The 6,330-nt window shown below is 39.0% G+C and overlaps 1 non-coding gene across 1 annotated transcript; it reads right to left on the bottom strand.

Moving 5' to 3' along the window:
* Nucleotides 1–5,013: 5,013 nt before the first annotated feature.
* On the bottom strand, nt 5,014–5,121 carry LOC112799450 (small nucleolar RNA R71). Its single transcript, XR_003201031.1, has one exon. It is a non-coding gene; the product is annotated as a small nucleolar RNA R71 (small nucleolar RNA).
* Between the last annotated feature and the right edge of the window lie 1,209 nt (nt 5,122–6,330).

The following is a 6,330-nucleotide window of genomic DNA, read 5'->3' as shown; positions in this document are numbered from 1 at the left end:
AGTGATGAGTGTCACGGATCATCACATTCATCAGGTTGAAGTGCAAGCGAATATCTTAGAATAAGAATAAGCTGAATTGAATAGAAAATAGTAGTAATTGCATTAATACTCGAGGAACAGCAGAGCTCCACACCTTAATCTATGGTGTGTAGAAACTCCACCGTTGAAAATACATAAGTTAAAATAGGGTAGGCATGTCCGAATGGCCAGCCCCCAATGTCTAAGGACTAAAACTGATACAAAGATTCCAAGATAAAAATACAATAGTAAAAGGTCCTATTTATAATGAAACTAGGTACTAGGCTTTACAAAAATAGGTAAATGATGCAGAAATCCACTTCCGGGCCCACTTGGTGTTTTGACGCCAAAAAAGGGCAGAGACCTGGCGTTTTGACGCCATTTTACGTCGTCAAAACTCGCGCAAAGTATGGACTATTATATATTGCTGGACAGCCCTGGATGTCTACTTTCCAACGTAGTTGAGAGCGCACCATTTGGAGTTCTGTAGCTCCAGAAAATCCACTTCAAGTTCAGGGAGGTCAGAATCCAACAACATCAATAGTCCTTTGTCAGCCTCTGAATAAGATTTTTGCTCAGGTCCCTCAATTTCAGCCAGAAAATACCTGAAATCATAGAAAAACACACAAACTCATAGTAAATTCTAGAAATGTGAATTTTGCTTAAAAACTAATAAAAATATACTAAAAACTAACTAAATCATACTAAAAACTATATAAAAACAATGCCAAAAGCGTATAAATTATCCGCTCATCACAACACCAAACTTAGATTGTTGCTTGTCCCCAAGCAACTGAAAAAAAAAATAGGATAAAAAGAAGAGAATATACAATGAATCCCATAGTATCAATGAAACTTAGTTCTAATTAGATGAGTGAGGCTTGTAGCTTTTTGCTTCTGAATAGTTTTTGTATCTCACTTTTCCCTTTGAAGTTCAGAATGATTGGCATCTATAGGAACTTAGAATTTTAGATAGTGTTATTGATTCTTCTAGTTCAATGCATTGATTCATGAACACAGCTACTTTATGAGTCTTGGCCGTGACCCTAAGCACTTTGTTTTCCAGTATTACCACTGGATACACAAATGCCACAGACACCTAACTGGGTGAATGATGAGCGGATAATTTGTACGCTTTTTGGCATTGTTTTTAGTATGTTTTTAGTATGATCTAGTTAGTTTTTAGTATATTTTTATTAGTTTTTAGTTAAAATTCACTTTTCTGGACTTTACTATGAGTTTGTGTATTTTTCTGTGATTTCAGGTATTTTCTGGCTGAAATTGAGGGACCTGAGCAAAAATCTGATTCAGAGACTGAAAAGGACTGCAGATGCTGTTGGATTCTGACCTCCCTGCACTCGAAGTGAATTTTCTGGAGTTAAAGAAGCCCAATTGGCGCGCTCTCAACGGCGTTGGAAAGTAGACATCCTGGGCTTTCCAGCAATATATGATAGTCCATACTTTGCCCAAGATTTGATGGCCCAAACCGGCGTTCAAAGTCACCCTCAAGATTTCCAGCGTTAAACGCCGGAACTGGCACCCAAATGGGAGTTAAACGCCCAAACTGGCATAAAAGCTGGCGTTTAACTCCAAGAAGAGTCTCTACACGAAAATGCTTCATTGCTCAGCCCAAGCACACACCAAGTGGGCCCGGAAGTGGATTTTTATGTCATTTACTCATTTCTGTAAACCTTAGGCTACTAGTTCTCTATAAGTAGGACCTTTTACTATTGTATTTTCATCTTGGAGACTTTGGTAGCCATCCCCATTCTTATGCTATCTTAGATCATTGGGAGGCTGGCCTCACGGCCATGCCTAGACCTTGTTCTTATGTATTTTCAACGGTGGAGCTTCTACACACCATAGATTAAGGTGTGGAGCTCTGCTGTACCTCGAGTATTAATGCAATTACTATTGTTCTTCTATTCAATTCCGCTTGTTCTTGTTCTAAGATATCACTTGTTCTTCAACTTGATGAATGTGATGATCCGTGACACTCATCATCATTCTCACCTATGAACATGTGACTGACAATCACCTCTGTTCTACCTTCGATTGGGTGAATATCTCTTGGATTCCTGATTGCACGATGCATGGTTGATCGCCTGACAACCGAGCCAACCATTCCGTGAGATCAGAGTCTTCGTGGTATAGGCTAGAACTGATGGCGGCATTCAAGAGAATCCGGAAGGTCTAACCTTGTCTGTGGTATTCTGAGTAAGATTCAATGATTGAATGACTGTGACGTGCTTCAAACTCCTAGCAGGCGGGGCGTTAGTGACAGACGCAAAAGAATCGATGGATTCTATTCCGGCCTGACCGAGAACCGACAGATGATTACCCATGCTGTGACAGAGCATAGGCAACGTTTTCACTGAGAGGATGGGAGGTAGCCACTGACAACGGTGAAACCCTACATGAGCTTGCCATGGAAAGGAGTAAGAAGGATTGGATGAAGACAGTAGGAAAGCAGAGAGACGGAAGGGAAGGCATCTTCATGCGCTTATCTGAAGTTCCTACCAATGAATTACATAAGTACCTCTATCTTTATCTTTATGTTTATTTCGTTCATCACCATATCCATTTGAGTTTACCTGACTAAGATTTACAAGATGACCATAGCTTGCTTCATACTAACAATCTCCGTGGGATCGACCCTTACTCGCGTAAGGTTTATTACTTGGACGACCCAGTGCACTTGCTGGTTAGTTGTGCGAAGTTGTGTAATGCCATGGTATTGAACATCAAGTTTTTGGGGTTCATGACCGGGGATTATAAGAGTTGTGAAAAGTATTGTTCACAATTTCGTGCACCAAGTTTTTGGCGCCGTTGCCGGGGATTGTTCAGTTTGGACAACTGAAGGTTCATCTTGTTGCTTAGATTAGGTATTTTTTTTTCGAAATTCTTGAAGATGAATTCTAGAGTTTCATGATGATTTGTTGAAATCTGGCTGGCTGAGAAGCCATGTCTAATCTCATTGGACCGAGATTTCAACTTATCATCACAAGAGCTTGTTGATTTTTATCAATCTTGCTTTTGGAGCAGTGATCTGCTAAGGCTTGGCTGGCCTTTGGCCATGTCTAGTGTTTTGGACCGAAGCTTTCTTTGAAAGCTTGGCTGGCTGTGAAGCCATGTCTAATTCCTGGACCGGAGTCTTAGACTAGCATTGCACTGATTCCTGGAATTCTCATTAAGAATTTTGATATCTTTTTCCACTTAATTTTCGAAAAACACAAAAAAATAAAAAAAAATCATAAAATCCAAAAAATTTCTTGTTTAAGTCTAGTGTCTCATCTTAAGTTTGGTGTCAATTGCATGCATTCATTCATGTGTATTAAGGATTTTCAAGTAATTCTTGATAATTTTCGTGCTCTGATCTTTGAATTCAATTGACTTAAGTGTTTTGTGTGTCTCATATGCATTTTCATTTTGTTAGTGTCAGTAGTATACAAACTGCTAAGTTTGGTGTCTTGCATGCATTGTTATTTGATTCTTGTTGCATTTTGATTTATCCTTATTATTAAAAATCCAAAAATATTTTTAATTTGTGTCTTTTCAAGTCAATAATACAAAGAATTGAAGATTCAGAACATACAGCAGAGGAATTGCACAGAAAAAGCTGGGCGTTCAAAACGCCCAGTGAAGAAGGACAGACTGGCATTTAAACGCCAGCCAGGGTACCTGGTTGGGCGTTTAACGCCCAAAAAGGTATAGTTTTGGGCGTTAAACGCCAGAATGTGCACCATTCTGGGCGTTTAACGCCAGGATGGCACAAGGGGGAAGATTCTGTTTTTCAATGCAATTTTTTTTCAGGTTTTCAAAGTTTTTCAAAATCAAATCTTTTTCAAATCATATCTTTTCAATCAAATCTTTTTCAAAATCAATTTCTTTCTATTTTCAAAAATACTTGCTACCAATTAATGATTTGATTCAACATTTCAAGTATGTTTCCTTTTCTGTTGAGAAAGGTTTAATGTTTGAATCATATCTTTTCTTGTTAGCCAAGTTTTTAATTTTCAAAATCAAATCTTTTTTAAAATATTTTTCAAATCATATCTTCTCAATCACATCTTTTTAAAACCAATCATATTTTCTTAACCACATCTTTTTCAAAATAATTTTCAATCAAATCTTTTTTATTTCTAATTTCAAAATCTTTTTCAAAAAAAAATCACCTTATTTCTCTCCCACTTTCATTTTCGAAAATTAAGTAATGTTTTTCAAAAATGTTTTCAAAATTTTTTTACTTAATTTTCGAAAATCACTTCCCTTCTTCTCACATCCTTCTATTTATGGACTAACACTATCCCTTAATGCAAAATTTGAACTCCATCTTCTTTGATAAAGTTCGAATTTTCTACTCCTGTCTTCTACTCTTCTTTTCTTCTGACACTTCAAGGAATCTCTATACTGTGACATAGAGGATTCCACATTTCTTGTTCTCTTCTCTTTCTTATGAGCAGGAGCAAAGACAAAGGCATTCTTGTTGAGGCTGATCCTGAACCTGAAAGGACCTTGAAGAGAAAGCTAAGAGAAGCCAAAGCACAACTCTCTTTAGCGGACCTGACTGACTTCTTCAAAGAAGAAGAACACATGGCAGCCGAAAACAACAATGCCAACAATGCAAGGAAGGTGCTGGGTGACTTTACTGCACCTACTCCCGACTTCTATGGGAGAAGCATCTCTATCCCTGCCATTGGAGCAAACAACTTTGAGCTTAAGCCTCAATTAGTTTCTCTAATGCAACAGAATTGCAAGTTCCATGGACTTCCATTGGAAGATCCTCATCAGTTCTTAGCTGAGTTCTTGCAAATCTGTGACACTGTCAAGACTAATGGGGTTGACCCTGAGGTCTACAGACTTATGCTATTCCCTTTTGCTGTAAGAGACAGAGCTAGGACATGGTTGGACTCACAACCCAAAGAAAGCCTGGACTCTTGGGAAAAGCTAGTCAATGCCTTCTTGGCAAAGTTCTTTCCACCTCAAAAATTGAGTAAGCTTAGAGTGGAAGTCCAAACCTTCAGACAGAAGGAAGGAGAATCCCTCTATGAAGCTTGGGAAAGATACAAACAATTAATTAGAAAGTGTCCTTCTGATATGCTTTCTGAATGGAGCATCATAGGAATTTTCTATGATGGTCTTTCTGAACTGTCCAAGATGTCTTTGGATAGCTCTTCTGGAGGATCTCTTCATCTGAAGAAGACGCCTACTGAAGCTCAAGAGCTGATTGAAATGGTTGCAAATAACCAATTCATGTACACTTCTGAAAGAAATCCTGTGAACAATGGGACTAGTCAGAAGAAAGGAGTTCTTGAGATTGACACTCTGAATGCCATATTGGCTCAGAACAAGATATTGACTCAACAAGTCAATATGATTTCTCAAAGTCTGTCTGGAATGCAAAATGCACCAAGCAGTACTAAGGAAGCTTCATCTAAGGAAGAAGCTTATGATCCTGAGAACCCTTCAATGGAAGAGGTGAACTACATGGGAGAACCCTATGGAAACACCTATAATCCTTCATGGAGGAATCATCCAAATCTTTCATGGAAGGATCAACAGAGACCTCAACAAGGTTTCAATAACAATAATGGTGGAAGAAACAGGTTTAGCAATGGCAAGCCTTTTCCATCATCTTCTCAGCAACAGACAGAGAGTTCTAAGCAGAATAACTCTAATTTAGCAACCATGGTCTCTGATCTAATCAAAACCACTCAAAGTTTCATGACTGAAACAAGGTCCTCCATTAGAAATTTGGAAGGACAAGTGGGTCAGCTGAGCAAGAAAATTACTGAACTCCCTCCTAGTACTCTTCCAAGCAATACAGAAGAAAATCCAAAAGGAGAGTGCAAGGCCATCAACATGGCCGAATTTTGGGAGGAAGAAGAGGCAGTGAACGCCACTGAGGAAGGCCTCACTAGACGTCCACTGGCCTCCAATGAGTTCCCCAATGAGGAACCATGGGAATCTGAGGCTCAAACTGAGACCATAGAGATTCCATTGGACTTACTTCTGCCATTCATGAGCTCTGATGAGTATTCTTCCTCTGAAGAGGATGAGTATGTCACTGAGGAGCAAGTTTCTAAATACCTTGGAGCAATCATGAAGCTAAATGACAAGTTATTTAGAAATGAGACTTGGGAGGATGAACCTCCTTTGCTCACCAAGGAACTGGATGACTTGTCTAGGAAGAAACTGCCTCTAAAGAGACAGGATCCTGGGAAGTTTTCAATACCTTGTACCATAGGCACCATGACCTTCAAAAAGGCCCTGTGTGACTTAGGGTCAAGTGTAAACCTCATGCCTCTCTCT

This window comes from Arachis hypogaea, chromosome 4, assembly GCF_003086295.3.
Source record: "Arachis hypogaea cultivar Tifrunner chromosome 4, arahy.Tifrunner.gnm2.J5K5, whole genome shotgun sequence".
Lineage (NCBI taxonomy): Eukaryota > Viridiplantae > Streptophyta > Magnoliopsida > Fabales > Fabaceae > Arachis > Arachis hypogaea.
Note: the sequence above shows the minus strand (reverse complement) of the source record. Positions and strands in the feature narration are given on the sequence as shown.